Here is a 21,007-nt window from a genome sequence, read left to right on the forward strand (position 1 = left end):
TACCCTCCCCCCTCGGAATGGAATGTATGCTAGAGAACTCTGACTGACTGACTAAGAGAGCCAGGGGTGCATGCCTGGAATCCTAGTGCTCGGAAAGGTGGGGAGGACTAGGTTGAAGACCAGCCTGAGCTACACACACATAGCAACATCCCACCTCAAAGAGTATGGTAGAGCAATATCACTCTTGGATTATTGAGGGTAAGAGGAACATAACAGATGACTGCACTGTGAGTATACGTGGCTTGAGGAAGTCCGGGTGATCTGTATTACTTTTGCAATGTTTATATGGGAAGATTTGGAACCTAACCACCCTGAAGCTGTCCATGGAGGGAGGGAAGAGAGAGAGGCAGGGAGATGGAGGGAGGGAGAAAAGAGGCAGGGGGAGGAGCATTCAGCACAAAGTGCTCCAACCACTCAACTAAGATGTTTGATAGGTAACTTGTTTATTTTTTATGGAGTTCTGGTTAAAATAAACCAGAGTACAAATTCCCACCAAAACTAAAAATCTTGACAGCATGTGGCTCAACTGAATGAAACCTTTAAGGAAACAAAAAAAAAAAAAAAAAAGCCAAACACAGCCAGTTAGAGTGGAGAAGCCCAAGGCTGGTGGGAAACACACAAGAATAAAGGCATTCAGGTCCGCGCCGCCGCCCCCCCTCCCCCCAACAACAGAATCTTCTTCGACTTCCGGAGTCCGTTTGCCCTCATTCGTCTCTCCCTTCTCAGCCAGAGAGGAGCAGCTGCACCTCTTCCCCAAAGTGCAGGGTAAACTGAACTAATAGCACTGCCTGATCTTGATGCAAAGCCAGCAGCAATGTTTATAAAACTTACTACGCGGCAGACAGGGTGCACTGGTGTCTGGCATAGTAGTGCAGGTCTATAAACCAGTATTTGGGAGACAGAGATCAAGGGATCAGGAGTTCAAGGTCAGCCAGGCAGTGGTGGCGCACGCCTTTAATCCCAGCACTTGGGAGGTGGAGGCAGGCAGATTTCTGAGTTTGAGGCCAGCCTGGTCTACAGAGTGAGTTCCAGGACAGCCTGGGCTACACAGAGAAACCCTATCTCGAAAAAACAAACAAATAAACAAACAAAGGAGTTCAAGGTCATCCTCTGCTACATAGTGAGTCTGAAGTCAGCCTGCACTATATATAAGACCCTGTCTTAAACAGGCAAGAGTTGACCGGGAAGCAAGCACACTGTTATGGTGATCTGTGTGGCACCAAGTAAGCAGTACTCAGAAAGAGATGCATCAACCTTCCTGCAAAGTCCCATCTAAACTACAATTATAATCTCTAATTGCTCAGATGACCAAATGTATTCCAAACTTCTACTGGCAGTAAAAACCTTAAATTCTGCTTTGGCAAGATTCTGGTTTGCCAAATCTGCCTCAGCTTTAATCCTACGCTGGGATCTTTCATATTCTTGGCTAAGTGCTTCTGCCTTGAGCTTCCTTTATTCAGTATCCCAGCTTCTTTACCTCCCCGTGCATCTTAAACATATTCCAGGCTTTCCTCCCCTCTGTGTTGTCGGTGGCTTTCTGCTCCCAGTAGCCTCTACCCCCACACTTCCCTTTTTTTTTTTTTTTTTTTTCCTTTCCCCTGTTTGGATCACCAGGCAGCAGGCAGTTCTCTGTGGCTCATTAATAAGGGCTGAGGTTCTGTCACCTGTGCCCTTACAAGTCTTGACTGAAAACAGTTTTAGTCAAAGCCTAAACTACTACAGTAAAAGCAGGGCTACTTGAATATGGGCACTGAGAAGCCAGACTAAATATAAAATGAAAATTAACTGAATCTGGGGAGAGGAGATGCTTTTGAGTCTATTAGTGTGCAGATGGAGTCCATGGAGGAGTAACTTCTGTGGAATGAGGCTTAGGTGATGGCAGGTGTCATGCAGATATTTTATTTGATCTGCAGAGATGTATAGAGCAGGGCGGGCAGAGTGGGTGAGGATCGAGTGTGAGAGCAGCATGGGAAAGATTAGTAATAGGCCTGGTCCACAAAGGCTACCTCAGTGATGGGTTTTAATTTTTGCCTGTATGCATGTCTGTGTACCACATGCATGCCTGGAGTCTACAGAGGACAGAACAGGGTGTCAGATTCCTGGAACTGGAGTTACCAATGGTTGTGAGCTGCCCTATGACTGCTGGGAATGAAACCTGGGTCCTTTAGAATAACAGCCAGAGCTCTTAATTACTAGACTTTCCAACCCCTCAATGGTGGATCATTTAAGCTAATGAGGTTATTGGCTAACATACCTGGTAGTCTTGGATAGGAATTTACTTAATTCATGGGAGAGATACAAACAGCAAGACATCTACTTCTAAGACTGGGAGGTTAGTCTACTCAGTGAAGGGAGATGTGTATAGAGAGGTTCATGCAGGCAAGCCAACACTCTATTCATGAAAGTCTTAGACATCCCAGCCCCCTAACATCCAGGCTAACAGCTGGATTAAATCACGTGACCCCACAAGAGCTCACATGAAGCAAAAGAATCTCCCTGCCAACTCACAGAATGTTAATAAGATCATCATTGTTTTAAGTAGTTGAATTTTGGGATGTACTGTTATATATATAATAAATAGCTGAAATACAATCTTGATTAGCCTCAGACTCCACCTCTGTAGGATGGGGCTGTTGTACAGGGTTGCTGTTAACATTGCATGAGGCAGATGGTGAGCATAATATAACAAGAAATACTTGTTATAGCTAGGAAAAATCATACGAGGTCCTTAACTAAGGTGCAGGCATCCCCTCTGGGAAGCCTTATCCTACAGGCACTTCCACTTAGGTCATTTCCAAAAGGCCAGTTTCTGAGACAGATGAAAGGGGGTTGTTTTGTTTGTTTTTTTAATTTGGGCTACAATTTCTTCCTAAATTTTTGTTTACTTGCTTGTATGTTTGTGTGTACACACCCTCATGCCACAGCTCAAGTACCTGAAGGTCAAAGGACAGCATGCAGGAGTAGGTTCTTTCCTTTTATCATGAGGGGTCTAAGGGGTATCAAACAGGTTGTCAGGTTTGGCAGCAAGTTCCTTTGTCCACTGAGCCATTTTGTAGGCCACTGACTACAAGGCCTAAAAAATAAACTGTGCATCAAAAGTAGGTGAGCAAAGAAAGCTCTTAGATTAGCTACCTGCCCATCCATGCATCACATCCATGTTAAGCCTTTAGTGATTACCAAAAGTCAATTAAGAATGGCTGAAGGAGCTGGGTGTGGTGGTATATGCCTTTCCCCTAGCACTTGGGAGGCAGAGGCAGGTGGATCTCTGGGAGTTTGAAGTCAGCCTGATGTACAAAGTTCTAGGACAGCCAGGTCTGTTACACAGAGAAAACCTGTCTCAAAACCCCCTCTTATCCCAAAAAAGAATAGCTGAAGAATGGCCTCCTTGCTTTGAAGGAGGAGCAATCCACCTGTGCAGCTATTAACCAAAAGAACTACAGCATACACTTCAACTTCAGTAGAAAGAGAGAGCAGAAGCAGATAACTCTAAAATCTAACTGGAGAGAAAGGCTTAAATTTCCATACAAAGCTCGGAAGTCAACCCCAGAATTCTGTCCACAGGTCTTGGGCCCTAAGTGAGAAAAACAGCTGATCAGGTGCCAGTGCCTGCTTTCTTTGGGTACATAATGAATGCAGGTAGTTAATGATTCACAGTTGCAGGAAAGCATGTTAAATACCTTCCAAATGCATTTGTGAATTATGATTGCTAACATTAACTAAAGGAGCCTTTTAATCTTAAGAATAAAGAAACCTTATAGCAGATATCAATATTAATTAAACCAACAAAAAGAAACTCAAATCTGTATTTTCTGCATGAAGTCCACATAAACTAAGATGTACTTGTTCTAGACAAACTGACTAAAATTCTAAACTCATCAAATGCACACTAGAGAGTAAGCCTGGAATTGACAAAGAGTGTTTTGGGTGAAGGATGAAACACCAGACGAACATTTATGAATTTCAATTTGGGCAGAATCTATTAGACAAGCCAGATGCTAAACTGTAAATTTCCTTTTACATTGGCATATAAACCAGTAAAGTGCAAAACCCTAACTCTACACCTTGAAGAGGTGTGTATATACCTAGATTAACCCTAAAATATGATAGGCAGGAGGACCATCTCAGAGGGAGCACTTGTCTAGCATACACAAGGCCCTCGTTTTGCTCATAGAATTGTTGCAAGGATTAAATGTTGACATATATAAAGCTTTTAGGAAACCATTTGGTGTATAATAAGCACTTGGTAAAATTAACTGTTTTTAAAAGCTGAAACAGCTATTCTGTAAACCAAAGGGTTATAAAATAGTCACAAGACATGTATGTAGCACAATGCTTCTCGCCATGTTTTATTTTTAATCCTGCAGTGGTTGGTGGTTTTATAAAGAGTGATTACATGCTTGACTGTCGGGAATGTCAAGCTGTTCTTTTCTTAACGTTTGCTCACTTTAGTTCTCACAGTCCAGTAACAGTTTACTCCTCAATAAACCAACTGCCTTGAGTGGCACTGTTCTAGCATACAGACCCAGAAAACAAGGGCAAGTTCAAGTAGTAGACTGAACAGAATTATAAAAATCATAAGAAAACCAACCTCAGCAGCAAGGCCCAAGGATGACTTGAGGGCCAACGAGCTAACAGATAAAATAACCCCAATAAGCTAAAGCAAACAAGGCAGCTGCAAGAGGAAGACACCAATAAGTATTTTCCCCACCAGTGCTCTAAGAGGAATCCCCTAGAGAACATGTTGGCCAGTAAGTCATCCCCACAGCGGGTACAAGAGGCACAAAGGAAGAAGGCAGAACTGACTGGGGCCTCCTGAGTGAAAGCCACTCTGAGCCACCAGCATCAAACATCAGTCAGAAATCACAAAGGTCACAATTTCTTCTCTGCCAGTGAATCATGCAAATGCTCTCTCTCTTTGGGGGTGTGACACCAAGACATGCACATTTACGTATTCACAGACAGCTACCTGTGGTCTTAGGAGGTTCCTGAGGTCCACCCTGCCAGCCGTACTGTGGGTATCCTTGATAGGGGTACCCCTGAGGCGGTGGGTAGGGGTACCCCTGAGGAGGTGGGGCTCCCATAGGCCCCATTGGTTGTTGTGGATAAGGTGGGTATGGGGCTGTTGGCCCAGGGCCAGGATATGGTGGAGGGTTCTCTGGGTTCATCAGGAACCTGGCAATGCACCTGAGAGACAAAAAAATAAAAATTATTTGCATATGGAAATCACTAGAAAAAAAATTTCCAACTGACAAGATCATTTACTAAATGCCTTAAAGGTGCCTCAACGACTCTGGAGCCTGTAGCCCTGTCCATCTTGGTTCACTCTCATCACAGCCACACAGCTATTATCTTACTATCTGCCGCTTCTTCTTCTGCTTATCTTCATTTCTATTCCAGACAGTAGGCTGTGACAACAGAATCAATCAAGTCAGTTCTGGATCACCATCATGTCCTCAGAGGCTTGCTTAGTGCCTATAGTCTCCTCACTAAATGAGCTGAATGCATAACATGATATATTGGTTTTAAATTCTCTGAAATGTCCATAAATGTGGTTGCCTAGCTTTAAGATAGCAGGAAATCTAATAGCACTATCAACCAGATCAGTAGATGCTGGTCCAATACTAGAAGACCCTCCAATGAACAACAGCGTTAGGCTACAGTGGTGTCTCCTGAGAGGCAGCACTGCCACCAGTGACAGACGTGCCCCTTGTCTTGGGCTCTAGGACAATATGGTTGTTCTTTCCAGACCCATGGCTCTAAGCAGTAAGGTGTCTATAGAGAATGCTGAACAGAAACTTTCTCCAAGTTTCCACACTCCCAGGATTCTTTGAAAGACTCACCAGGAATCTTCACTGTGTTCACAAGTTCCTGCCCTCAGTGGTTTGTTTCTATGAGGGAGCCTATGCTTCCTGGTCCCCAAGCTTATTAAATAGTCTCTTGATTGGGCTTGAAGCTTTGAGGGCCAACATATTGCTTCCACCATCTCTACAATCACCACAGTGCCTGGCACAGAGACATCCAGATTAAAAGCAAACAAATCATAACTGGGGAACAAGGTATACTCTACATGAGTCACTTAAACAACATGATTCCTGTGATACCATACTGCCTCACTGTTACCATCTCCTGCACTAATATTTAACCTATTTTGAGAATCTTCTAACAACCCCAATTAAATAGTAGGAAAGAATCTAATAACTACAAATTAGTAATCCCATTAATTCTTCTTTAGAATATGTAATCAATAAATTCTTAAGTGATTTTATGAAGGCCAGAATAGTCATAAGATTCCCTAGGGATTCTGGATTGAAGTAACAGATTACTTATATAACTTTCATATTCTTCCTCCCAAACAGTATCAGATTTCCAGCTAGATACCATCAGTTCTTGTTATAGTTCATGTGCTTCAAGAAAAGCTCATCTCGTCCCAGCTCTAGAGGAAGCACCCAATCTGCGACACTAATCAAGGTCAGCATCTCCCCTTTTCATCACAAGTGATTCAAGGAACCCAGAACTGCGTTGATCGTAAATGCCATTTCCTGGTCAGCAGGACTAACTGAAGTAATACTGTTCTTTCAGTAGACAGTTCTAATAACTCAAGCTCCTTTTGCCATTAACACGGGCACATAAAAATCTATGAGAGCTATGACTTGGGAGGCAGAGACAGGTGGATTTCTGAGAAAGCAGAAGCCATACAGTAGGTCCAGCAACCGTAGCCCCCTTTCCTCCACACTCACACCTGCATTTCCCAGGCACCCACTCACAACAAAAGAACAGCAAAAGCCACACAAAGAGAGTCTGAATTAAATCAGAGGTCCTAAAACTAGGATTTGAAAAGCAGGACTTCGCCTGGGACAAACCTATTGCTCTCCAGCCAGCAAAGAAACAAACCGGCCTGACAAACATCACCAAGCACTGCACAAGCAAAATACTAATGAGTTTTAAATTTGAGACACTGGACTTGGTTTTGTTTCTATGTATAGCCTTGGCTGTCCTGGAACTCACTCAGTAGACCAGGCTGGCCTCGAACTCAGAAATCTGCCTGCCTCTGCCTCCCAAGTGCTGGGATTAAAGGTGTGCACCACCACTGCCTGGCGAGACACTGGACTTGTAACTTGACTGGTTTCCCTCATGAATTTGGTAAAACATAAGCCTTGCTAGAGTATGTACTAAAGGTTAAATGTAAACAATATGAAGCATTAAAGACAAGATCTTTGAAAGGAAGACCTGAAGGGGTGCAACGGCCAGGATCCATAACAGACTAAACTGCCCACTGTTCTCCCAAGATCTTGTTCAAGACACAAAGACACACACAACACAGTCACAAGATTACCGTCATTCGCCAGTGCAACAAGAAGAGCAGAAACTATTTGTGAAAGTTGTTTTCAGAGATAAGATACTGTAAGGTCTCCTCAAAATAGATAGCCAAGAAATAAAAATATAATAACCTTGAAAAATATCACTGTTACCATCCACCTGGTAGCTTCTGGCACTGCTCCTGTGGCAAGTATGGTGAATACACTTCCAGAAAAACTGAACAATCTCAATGGTAAAAAATCAGATACTGGCTCATACCTTTAATCCCAGCACTGAGGAGGTGGTGGCAAGCTAAGCAGATCTCTGAGTTTGAGGCCAGCCTGGTCTACACAGTGAATTCCAGGACAGCCAGGGCTACACAGTGAAATCCTGTATCAGAAAAAAAAAAAAAAATCAGATACTGATACAGGAGAAAACAACAAAGAAATAACTTCCCTAGCCAACTTCGGTAAGACCATGCACAGAGGACTTCTGACTTTTTATTGCCTCATATATAAATGGATAAAAATTATCAGACACTGGAGGGTGAGGCCTTCAACATAAGAGACCAAAAAGGACCAGTAAGACTGCTCAGCATGTAAAAGTGCTTCCTTCCAGGCCTGATGGCCAGAATTTGATCTTTGGAACTCACTGGGTTGAAAGAGAGCACTGGCTAACACATTATTCTCTGACCTTCATACCGGTACTAAATAAAGCAGGGAAAAGAAATCACACCCTACACACCTAAGCAAGAAAAAAGTTACTACAGTATGTCTATATAACTAGTTTGTCTGTGGGTGGGCTCTGTTTTCATTTCTGTATGTGTATCTATGAGGTCTAGTGCTGAAGACTGAACCACAGCCTCACATGCTAGGCAGGTGCTCTACCATTAATCTACACGCTCAGCCATCAGTTCTATGCTTTTGAAATAAGATGTAATGCTGTGCAGGAAAATGTAGGAGCTGGTGAGGGGACTCAGCTGGTAAAGAGCTTATCAGGAATGCATAAAGACCTGAGTTCAGTCCCAGAACCCATGTAAAAAGCTAAGCACAATAGTTATGGGTTTATAATCCCAGTGCTGGGATGAGGAGAGAAAATAATGGGGCTTCCTGGCCTGCTAGTCTAGCCAAAGTGTGAGTTTCAGGGTGGGTGAGACCCTGACTAAAAAATAAGATGGAAACAGAGAAAAGGAGAGGGAATATGAGACAGGGTAACAGGAGGTAGAAAGGACTGCTCAGTGTGTGAGTGAGTGAGTGAGTACAAAACTGTTAAAGCATACAAAATAAAGCAAAAGATGGAGACTAGAAAATGACATCAACCTGACCTACTCATGTACACACACACACATGCATATCATATACATATGTACAAACACACAGAAAAAAAGAAAGCTATATAACCTGCATAATCTCATGTTTTGTTAAAATAAATACGAATAAAAAGATCAATGTAGTAGAACAGCCCTGGGCTAAAGACATAACTTATTTGTAAATTTCTACGCAAGCATATGACCTCCACATGTCTGTCTGTCTGTCTGTCTCTCTCGCTCGCTTTCTCTCTAATAGTAAATAAAGTTCAATTTTTGTTGCAATTATCCAAATTTATTATGCTTATTTGTGTGTGTGTGTATGTGTTGTTGTTGTTGTTGTTGTGAGCATGAGTATACCATGACACTGTGTGAAGGTGAGAGACAACTTTTGGGGGTCGGTTCTCTCCTTCTACCATGTGGGTCCCAGAGACTAAACTCAAGTCATCAGACTTGGTGGCAGGTGCCTGTACCCGCTGAGCCATCTTGTTAGTCCCTAATTAAATTTTAAAAATTTTAAATTGTATGACAAGTCCTAAAACAAATTCACAGAGTACAGTCCTTAATTTATCATAAGGATACCGATACCATTGATAAAGGAAAAGATCGAGTTCCCAGTAAACAGTCTGGATTTCATTAGCTATCTTGAAGGTGGGGGTGGGGAAATTCCTAGCTTTATATACAAAAATAACACAACACATCATAGAACTATAAATAACAGCTAAAGCATCAAACTTTTAGGAAAATGCACGTCATCTGTTCAATTTGTCCTATGACTTAGCAATTCTTGTCCTGATAACCGGTTATCCTCACTTAACTGCAGGGTATTTCTGAGAAATCAGGGAGGCAACAGTGTCACTCTTTATTTAAATTTCAGTACAAATTCTGAGGAACTGTGTCACTGGTGACTTGCCTATACAAATACTACAGAGTATCTTTTTACAAACTATAAATTCTACTATAGATCACTAAGCAGTTTAAGTGGGACACTGGTATATGCAGCAGTTGTTGGTCAAAACGTATTCAGTATGTATGCTGAAGGGAAGAAACACAAGAACCTACACAGATACACCGAGTAGCTCGGACTGGAAACTAAGTCAGCAGCCAAACAGATTAACTATGGTATATTTATAAGGAACATACAACAATATCCTATCAATACTCAATGAAAGAATGATTCCTCCTGTGACTTCCAGAGTCAGGCAAGCAAAATCTGCTGGAATCAAGCACCAGCATGATGTTCATGATTCTGTTCACCTGGGAGTAACCGCAGCCCCGGCTTTAGGACACTATGAGACACAGAGGGAACTTTCAACTGCCAGAAATGGTCTGTATCTTGAGCTGGGTCGTGTTTGCATAAGAAATATAAATCCACTGGGTTGAACAGTCAAGTTTTCATATTCTACACATTGTAAAGCAAACAGAGAATACTTAGCTATAAGGAAAAAAATCTACAATGGTTTGCTTAGAGTTCTGAAATCAGAGGCAGTTTATTATTATATGATTATTTATACTTAAAGATGGCTGACACTCTAGGTAAGCTTGGAAAACTAAGTCTTCATAGTGCTTTCTGATATGTTCATGTGGTTCGCTCCTTTTTAATGTCTACTTCACCTCTTAAGACTTGGCCACTTCTGAGAAGCCAATTTCCCTCCCAATTACCAGCTTTACCTCAGTAACTATCTACTGCACATCTGTTCGTCGCTGCTTTTTTGCTGTGGCTTTTGTCATGACTTTGTCATAACTAAGATGATACTTGGCGGGGGGTTAAATACAATTGCTTTGGGTTACATTCACACTACTGAAGCCTGAAGCCAGGATACTTCTAGCCTTAAGAATCTTTCCTAGCAGCTTGTATAACTGTCTTTAAAGTTAAAAACCCATAAGGGCAGATCTTAACCTAAAGGCTCCCATTCCTTTCAGCTGCTCTTCTCTTCTAACAGGACCTTCATAAATACACTGTTTTATATTCTAGGCCCCTCAACTTTTGAGTCTGCCCCTTAATTCTGAGTACAGATTGTTGATCTTTAAGAAAAAAAAAAAGCTCTAAAATTATTAGTTTTGTACAACCATCTATCTCCATGATTTATAGTTCTCACTTAACTGTACCTTTGGCATGTCACCTTATGCTACTTAGACAGGTCACTTCTTTAGACCATGAAACCGTCCCAGAACATCAACTGTAACTCAGCACTAGCAGTTACAGGCACTGCTGAGATGATGTGTGCATGAGTCAGTTCCTGTTCAGACTACAGAGACAGACCGACGATAGCAGCCATTACAGACCAACTTACAAGGCGGGAAGCAGAGTACTATGTGCACAGAAGTAAAGGAGAAGTCAGGGCAGGTCAGTTTCTAAGAAGTGACAATCATCCTATCAAGAGCTAAGCAAACACAGAAATTCAATGACTCCACTTCCACACATTAGTCAGAAGCAACAATCTGGGAAATATGAAAAAAAAAGTACATTTCAGAAATGGACAGGGGTCACTATGGCAGGGGCCTGTTGTACAGAGAGGCTAAAAGTAACACAGTTGCTCAGGATGTGTTTTTATAGTTACTCTTCACTGTTTTTGAAGAGAATCTTAAAATTTTTATTTACTTGCCAGGTACCACAAGCTGACCCAATCGCTTACTCAGCCCAATCACTTACTTACTTAACATTGTGAAGTAACTACTGACGTTCTCTAACACTGGTGTGGGCTTTACCAATCTTCTCCAGTAGTCTGTTACTGCATCAGGAAGGAAACTCTGGTAGTTTTCTAAATTCAAAGGTATTGTAAAGTAGTCTGCTACTCTGACTGGACAAATTAGAGTTAGGAGGCCCAGGAGCTGTATTTCAGGGCTACACAATGTTACTGAAGGTGGTGTCCAAGCAGAAGTCAGACTACAACAGTAAATGTGCAGCTAGCTGAGGAAAATATCTCATATTCAACCCCTAACTCACAAGCAAAGGTGTTTACTGAAGGACTTCTACCTTGCTTTGTCCTGACATCTCCCTATGTCCCTGTGCTAGTCTGAACCTTGAACTCCTCCTGCCTCAGCCTCCCAAGTGCTGGGATTACAAGTGTGTGTCACTTTGCCCAGATCATATTTAAAGTTATACCTCAAATAATTAATGAACATATTATCTTTTGAACTGGAAGGTCTACTTCTAGGGGTTTCATCCCACAGATATATATTACAGCAGTATGCTAAGATTCTAAAACTTCACATACATATGCACAGGTTTATTATTGTAAATTCATAACGGGCCTATAACACACAAAAAGGATATATAGCATCTCAAAGGTCTATCATTAGTTAAGGCAAAATAAACCCAGGTACTCACAAACCATAGACAGAAGTAACACTGCTACCTGACACCCTTCAGAACAATAAGACCATGTAGCTCTCTACATGGACCTGTGTAGTTAGACGGCAGCGGCCAACAAAGCTAAGCAGCATTCTGCAGCACCATGCATTCACTTAGCTACTTAGATTTAAAATTAAAGTTTTAAGTCAGGCATTAATCCCAGTGCTTGGGAAGAAGAAGCAGGTGAGTTTGAGACCAACCTAGTCTACATAGTAAATTTAAATTCCAGGGTGGCCAGCAATACACAGTGAGATCTTCTCTCAGTCAATCAATCAAGCAAGCAAGCAAACAAACAATAAGTAGGTAAAAATCAATTTATATTTTCAAAGACTATAATCCTAACATTTAGGAGAACTAAGCAGTAAGATTACAAGTTCAAAACCATCCTGGTCTACATACTGTATTCAAAGTCATCCAGTTACACTCAAGACTCTTATACAAAATAAAAACAAAAATTAGATCACAAGAAATGGTTGTATTAGTGAATACAACTATTGAGTACACTGTATACATGTTATACTTTTTTGAGGCAAGGTCTCATTCTGTAACTCTGGCTGGTCTATATAGATCAAGCAGGTCTTTTGTTTTGTTTTGGTTCGGTTTTGAGGTTTATTTGTTTTGTTTTGGGGGGGGGTGTTTTTGTTTTTTTTTTTGTTTTGTTTTTTTTTTTTTTTTTTTTTTGAGACAGGGTCTCACTTTGTGGCTTCTCTGTCCTGACTCACTATGAGTTTATAAACTAAGCTGGCTTTGAATTCACAGAGATCTGCCTGCCTCTACCTCTGGAAGGCTAGGATTAAAGGTGTATGCCACCATGCCCTGTATGGCATATTAACAGTAAAGGTTCAAATTCCTGCTAATTATCCTTGACTAAATGCCACACTGCTTTTAGGGGAAAAATTGTTTCTTATTTTACTGAGAAGAAAAGGATGCTTCTAACTACAAGGAAAATAGAATTTGTTCCAGAAACCATGTGGGAATATCTGGCTCCAGGCAGGACCCATAATTGCAAGCAGACTAGTAGGTTCCCAGGCAAGCTCGTCACCAGTCTGCTCCAGCCTTCACTGTGTTTGGTCCTGTGGCAAAACCCACAGGTTGTCTGAGCTTCCAAAAGGAGTCTCTGGGGTCCAGCATAGACCCTTGCCTGACTAAGAACTGTAGAGAGAATCTCTTATAAACATTACCTGTCAATAGAAAAGGTGGTGGCCAGTGTACAAATACTGCTGGGAAACCCACAGCAGCTTCATACTAGGCTGTATCTGGAACCTCACTCAGTCACTTGACTCAGACTCTGGGTCAGTGCTGTCAGTGCTGCTATCTGAAAGCCTATGGCAGGCTGATCCTCAGGAAAAAAAAAAAAAAAAAAAAAAAAAAAAAAAGGATGGGGCCTCTGAATAACATCCAGTCATCCAGTCACAGGACAGCACTAACTCTGGAACTTCAAACAAGTCAGCCCTCAAAGTGAAAATGGAGAGAAAATGAGGCCCAGTGAGAGAAAGGATCAAAAGAGGGGGCAGCAGTGAACAGAAGGGAAGGGAAAGGGGGAAGAAAGCTGTTAACACAGAAAGTGAGTTAGGTAAATGAAAGGAGAGGTTAGAGCCAGAGAGAAGGGAAGAACTCTGCCCCCTGCCAAGTTGAGAGGACATACTATAAAGGGACAGGGCCATCCCTCCCAACAAGCCTGATAAAGCCACTTCCCAGGTCAGGTCCCCTACCAGCACAGCCCCTGAAAGGCAGGTTCCACTAGCCTCCCAGGGCATTAGATTGGGCTTTGTGGGAAAGCTGAGCTTGTTGGTTCAGTAAAAGGCCCCTACAGCTTAATGTGCTGGCAATTTTAACTAAGCGCTCCTGACTCCTGATGAATACCCAAATGGCCCTGACTGCTACACCATGAAAGTCACTTTTCTAACCCACACAGAGAGCCACAGCTCTGTCAACGCAGCAGGTAGCTCTCTCAACATACAACAGTAAATTTTAGCTGTACCACCCCAGCAGCAGTCTCCCATCCCTTCTTCTAACACTGTTAAAGGTATAAGCATTATGGATAATAACGTCTAGAAGAAACAAATGCTAAATGACAATTTTCTGTCACTATTAACACCCACAAAGAACACTCAACATTCTAAAAAGACAGAGGGTTCAAAGCAGTTAGTGGCACCAGCAAAACTAGAAACTAATAGCATAAATAAAACCCAAGTTTTCCAGGGGCACGCTTGCACAGAAAGGACAGTACTATATCATAGATAGCATCAACAATGCCAGGTTCCACCAGCCTCCAAGAGCATTAGATTGGCTTTGTGGGGAAAAAAACAAACAAACAGATTTCTAATTGGAAAAAATAAATAAGACAGAGATTTCTATATTATACTACTTCTTCTTCTTCTTCTTCTTTTTTTTTTTTTTTAAGTCACAGTCTTGCAATGTAGCCTAGTCTGGCCTTGAGCTTACAATCCTTTTAACTTAGCTACCTAAGGTAGGTTTGCTGTGTGTTACTAAACCTAGCTACTTATTCTCAGTAACTAGATTCTTTATTCTATGGCTTTCTTAGTATCAGACTGTTGCACAAATTTTAGGACAGGGTTTAAGGAGACTTCTCTGAAGGTCTGCCTACCCAAACTAGTTCTACCACCCACCTGCTGCCACCTGGAAAGCTCACCATGTGTGAGTCATCTCATTGGGTGATATGGACGCACTATGATTCAGAGATCATGCATAATTTTAGCTTATAATATTCACCTTCTACTTGTGACAGCTAATACAGTAGTTTTCAACTTAAAGGCAGTGATAGGGATGGTTTCCCTTATAAATGAAATTTCAAGTTAAAAACCTATTACATTTATTTAGTATGCGTGTATGCACTCTAGCACACATGTATCATACAGCACAGGATATGCCAGTAGAAGCCAGAGGGTAATCTGTGAGGGGCAGTTCTCACTTTCTACCATGTGAGTCTGAGAGCAAAATTTTCAAGTTTGAAAAACCAAGATGAAAGCTGGGTTGTGATGGTGCAGTCACGTCCTTTAAATCCTAGAACTTGGGTGGGGCAGAGCAGGTGGATCTCTGTGAGCTCGAGGTCAGCCTGGTCTACAGAGCAAGTTCTAGGACAGCCAGTGCTACACAAAGAAACCCTGCCTCAAACAAAATAATGATGATGATAAACAATAACAATAGTCCTTTAATAATGGTCAGACCAAGAAGAGGTTAATGCCTCTAAAATGTCTCTTGGTGCCAAAGCTTATGGGTACAGCATTTTTAAAGGCAAAACCCACAATTACATCAGTGTTCGAGGGGGTTGGAGTAGCTTTATAACATCTGTCAAAAAAAAATCTGTCCTTTTGCGGAGCTTAGGCAGTATTTTCCATACAATATACAACAATTAATTTGATTTACACTTCCTCTACTCATTTTAGTTTTATGTTTCAGCTTGCACAACCATTAATTATTTTGGTTAACATTTGGACCATGGTCAGGGTCATGGGCGGTCCCAAAGTCAAGGTGAATGTGGTTATTGGAGGGTGGAAGGCTGAGGAATGTCTAGGCATGCACAAAACAGGACAAGATGTGGTTACCTTAGTCACTTCAGAGTCACTTTTAGGGGGCTGGAGAGATGGCTCAGTGGTTAAGAGCACTGGCCACTCTTCCAGAGGGTCCAAATTAGAAGATTCCCAGCACCCACAAGGCAGCTCCCAACAGTCTTTAAATTCAGTTCCAGGGGATCCAATGCCCTCTCTGCACTCCATGGGCACCAGGCATGCATATGATACACAAGACATACATACAGGCAAAACAGCCATACACAGGGAAAAAAATCTTTAATGAAAAATATCTTTTAAAAAAACAGCAAGGAAAGCACATAGATAGGACAGAAATCAATCAGACATACGGAACACAGATGAATCATCTGTGCCACAAAGAAACATCTGGGGTTCCTTTTTTTCACTTGAAAAACTCTGTCCTAGTATTTTCATAGCCACTGTCAGACACTGATGATCAACAATCCTAATTCAGGAGTCAGCAGAGCCAGAAGGCTGAGGTTGCCTTCTGACTGGGATCTGCCATTAGCTTGACAGTGGGCTTTGCTGGAACTGCTGAGGATTCAGAACAGCTGGAGCATCCAGGAGGCTACTATGGGCATCAGGGAAACATCAAAGACTTAATGACCTGAGACAGGCATGTTCCTACAAGCGTCTGTTCCTCACACATCTCACCAACTGCTCTCTGCCTCCTGTCCTGATGCTGAGACACCTAGAACATCCCCAGGTTCCCACCCACCCCCAGAAATTTCTACTGCTCAACTGTTCACTATTCCTGCCCTTCTCAGGCCACTGAGCATGTCTAGATAGTTTTCAAATGTGGTATGTTTTCTAGCCAATGTTCTTGGGACTAGGTAACAATTCTTAAGCACAAGTCATCAGGGAACTAACTAATGATAGGCATCTTTGAATAAAGAAAGTGTTTACTCCCTAATGAGCACATTCAGGTAAACTATCCTCCCACCATGACTACCAACCATCTAATTAAGAGTTCAGAAAACTATCAATCACTCCTGCTGTCTGCTGCTCAAAGGTCAGACTTAAATCATTTGTCTCCCTTGTTTTTGATGTGAAGATCCTAGTAGTTGTACATATTTGGCTATGAGGCCTAAATCAGCCTCAGTGTTCCTCTACTTATGATGGAGTTACACCCTGACAAACCAATGAAATGGAAATATAAATTTTAAAATGCAGTTACTATAGTAAATACCATAGCTTAGCTCAACCTACCTTAAATGTATTTAAATTACCATTAGACAGAAGTTGTACAAAATCATTCAAAAAGCACATTCTACGATAAAATATTGAGAGCTGGGTAGAGTTGTCACATGGCTATAATCCCGGCACTTAGGAAGTAGAAGCAGGAAGACCAGATGTTCAAGCCTAGCCTCAGCTATATGGCAACTTGAGGCCAGTCTGTTAGGCCTGCCATCTTTTAAAAGATCTCATTCCTTTAAAAAAAAAAAAGGGGGGGGGGAGGTACATGCAGGGGAGAGGGGAATTGAAAATCTCTTGTAATTTACTGAACATTATACTAAGAAAAAAAAAAGACAAGAATGGTTATATGGGTAAAATTTTGTCCCACTATAAAATAGAAAAATGTTAACTAGAACCCTGGTAGATGGGGTACTGATATTCCACATTTCCTAAAACCTTCCTGCTCTGGAGCCCATTTTATCCAGTTCTTAAGGTGGCATGAACTTTTGTATCTGAGGCTAGAGAGTTGACTCCTATCCAGTGCTCCTACCCTGCTGTCTTTAATTGCTGACCTCCATTTTATAGCCAAACCAATTATTTGCCTTGGACAAATGTAGGGAGCTTTGAGGACTGGGACATAGCACTCAGCTTAGCTTGAGGAGAACAGGAAGTCTCTTCGTTCTAAATTTCTCTCAAGTAAGAAGGCTTTACTCGGGCAACAAATGTCAGAATATGAGGGCTGACCTTCATAGCTCCAGAGAGACCCTGCAACAACAGCAAAGCCTGAATCTCACTATAGCCAGACCCATGGCTGAACAAGATAGCAAAATGTCAAAGATAACTATTCGATTTTCATCCAATTTAGTGAGCAGTAATGTCAGCTTCTACCTCTGCCTTAAGGGCTAAGACAGTTTCCAGTAACAATCTTGCATCAAAGGATCCTGGGTAGGAAGCTGCCGGCCCCACAGCATACCCTGTTATTGGCTTACTGCAAATGCTTGAGGGAATCAACATGTGTTAATAGAGTATAAGAAAAGGAAAAGTGTATTTATTTGCACATGAAATAAAAACAGGTGTGTAATCTCAGGACTCTAGATTTTGATCATAGGTTGATTAGTAACTAATTCTAAAAACTCCAGGGGTTGAAATGGGGTGGGGGGTGGGGGGTGGAGTAAAAGGCCTCTAGGTATAAATGGTATGTCAGCAAAAGGTTGTAACTTTCACCTTTTTTTTTTTTTAAATTGCTACATCTCAAAATACACCACTTATCCAGAAATTGAAATTGACATGTCTTGCTTTGGAGCAGTTCAAATATCATACAGCTTCTTATACATTACATCTCTGTGAAGAGGGTATAGACAATGACAAGAAGAGACTGACAAAGATGAAGGCCTCAAGATATACCAGTCTGAGCCTCTCACCTTAGCCCAATTCTTTTGATTTATTTTATTTTATTTTGGAGACAGTGTTACTACATGGACCAAGCTTGGCTCAAATTCAATAAGTAACCCACCTGGAACTAGCAATTTCCCTTATCACTGGAATTACAACATGCTGAGATTGGGTCTGTTGCTATATATTGTACTGCTAAATATTGGCCATGGTTTGACCCAGGAACGAGGAAATCTTCCTGTAAGCAAAATGGCGTAACCTTGCTCATTAATTTAAAACTATTGGTTGAATAAAGATGCTTACAGCCTACAGCTGGGCAAAAGAGAAAGAGGTGGAGTTTTGGTTCCTGGGCTTGGGGTCTGAGGCTAGACCAGACTGAGAGAAAGAGAAGAAGGTAGAGAGAGAAAAGGGGGCCATGGGGTAGGTGAGTTATGAAAACTTGGTGATGAGGGCTGGCCAACTGAACTTAAGACCTGCCCAGATGAAACATGGCAAGGTATAACTCAGGGTTATTCATAGGGAAGTAGACATAATAGCTTTGGGGTTTGATCTCTTCCCAGCTCTAGTGCTTTTAAGGCTTATTATAAATATAAAAGCTTTGTGTCTTTCATCTGGGAACAAAATAAAATCTAATGTGGGGTAGAAACCCAGGACTGAGATTAAATTATTACCACAACACAACAGCAAACAATGTTTTCCACTTTGGTGCTGGGATGGACCCCCATGTGGGTCATGTGTATACCTGGCAAGCAGTCTGACAGTGAGCTACATCACTAGTCTTTGGCTCCATTCCATGTAAGGAAAACCTTGGATCTTGAATGCCGGAAGGCCAGCCCTGGTGTTTACCACAGCCTGTGTTTAGGAAAACACACTAACATTTTTTCCCCTGACAATGAACTCTTAAGTTCTCTACCAATGAGAAAAACATATGGGGGTGGCGAGTGTGAATGAAAGTGGAAAATTTCCAAGAAACCTCTCAGCCTACTTAACTGTCCTTACAGCTCCCAGTGACTGTCTGGAAGGGGGAGGGGAGGAGGGAAACCTGTTTCTTTCCAGAGGAGGCAAAATTAGTTCACCAACTGAAATATGATCAGAAGTTTGGAAAACCATTTAACAGGGAAAAAAAAAGTTGATGTACCCCAAGGCACCTAATTTGCAAAAATTCTTAGGTTCCTGCAGAGACACTTAAGAACCGTGCCACCCTGTGGTGGTGGCACTCACCTGTAATCCCAGCACTTGGAGGCAGAGGCAGGCAGATCTCTGTGAGTTCCAGGTCAGTCTAGTCTGGTCTGGTCTACAAAGCAAGTTCCAGAATAGCCAGGACTACATAGAAAAACCCTGTCTCAAAATAAACAAACAAACAAACAAACAAACAAGAAGCCCTGTGGCCTTATGGCACATTGCAGTTCTGTGGTTGAATTTGTTTTAAAATCACCTCTCAGGACTTCCTTTACAGAGACTGATTTAACTGAGCTGACTGAAGCAGTTCTTTTTACCGTCTCAACCACTCTAGATAGTCTCTCCAGAGTGCTGTACCAGTTTCTACATTTACACATAAACCAGCTGAGGACACCTTCCTAAGTTCTCAACAATTCCCTAAACTGCCTTGTACTGTACAGCATCCCCAGAGGTCCAATTTTGTTTCCTGAAGTCAAACAAATACAATGCAAATCGGTTTGGTCACTTCAATTCTTTACAGAAAACAAAAGATTTGATGTCTCAACAGCATCAATATATTTTAAGGAATACAAAAATAAAAATCACCAAATCATTCCTCCTTATAAACCCAAAATACACCTTCCTGGTTTCTCAGGAAATCAAAATAAAATAGCCTAATATTTAAACAAAGCTTAAGTGCTTCGTTTATGGTGTTTGCCTGTAAACCCAGTACTTGGAAAGTAGAGACAGGAGGATGAAGTGTTTAAAGCCTTGGACTCAGCTGTATGAGGGCAGAAGCCAGCCCGGACTACATTCGAGACTATCTCCTCAAAATCAAAACCAGAAACACAAACACACCCTCCACGCGCAGCATAGTTAAACAATCTTATTCTGAGGGAAGTTGGGTAGAAAAAAATCCATCCTAAAATTTACATCTTACTCAACAATCCATATCATAGTTTGGTGCTAATTCTCTTTAGTAAACTTACCACATTAAAATTCCTTTCAATCAGTTTAGTTTGGATTTCACCCTAGGGTTAGGAACTTTTTTTGCAAAACATTCTGAGATCTCTGAAGGGCAATGTGCTGAGAACATTCCAGTCTCCAAGCAAATAAAAGGAAGCATATATCTCTCAACCTGTCATTCTATCCAGTCAATACAAGAAATAAAACACAGTTGGATATGTCCCTTCTAGAATAAAAACAAAAACCTGATAAAATGTTACCGGTATTTTACTATAAATATATCAGAGTTCAACTGTTGTCATTTCTCTCCCAGAATATAACGCCAACCACTTCAGTGTATCCTTATCATAGTGTTCCCACTTCCCCAAACCAGTCGACGTCTTAATGGCTCCCTAGAGCATACAATGCCTCAGCTAGACGCTCAAGCCGTTTTCCAACAGGTCACAACTTCTTGCTCCAAACTCTTCATCCCAGATAGGCCCAGTAAACACTCCATAGAGTTCAAGGCTCGGGTCTTTTTCCTCAGAGGTCCCTCTTTCCCTGTCCTCACTCAAAGCCCTCTCCGGTTTTATCTCAACAGGTGTACACTCGGATCCTGCGCCCTTTAGCAAGCGGCCGGGGTTCCCTGCGCCTACACCTTCTTAACACCGGCTCACCCGGCCACCGAGCTCCCACTCCCAAGCAAGCTCGACCCTACATGCGTCGCAGAGCCTCAGAAACCGCAGCCTAAGGCGAAGAAATCCAGCAGCTTCCGGCCGACATCCCTGGAGACAGGGTGGGGCGAGCCCCGCTCCGCACCCAGCCCGC

At 41.9% G+C, this 21,007-nt stretch overlaps 1 non-coding gene across 1 annotated transcript in view; it reads right to left on the reverse strand.

Annotated features, from left to right (window-relative positions):
* LOC117719530 (uncharacterized) overlaps nucleotides 1-21,007 on the reverse strand; it is a 54,705-nt gene that overhangs the window by 33,045 nt on the left and 653 nt on the right. The window lies entirely within an intron of this gene.

This window comes from Arvicanthis niloticus, chromosome 14 (assembly GCF_011762505.2).
Source record: "Arvicanthis niloticus isolate mArvNil1 chromosome 14, mArvNil1.pat.X, whole genome shotgun sequence".
Lineage (NCBI taxonomy): Eukaryota > Metazoa > Chordata > Mammalia > Rodentia > Muridae > Arvicanthis > Arvicanthis niloticus.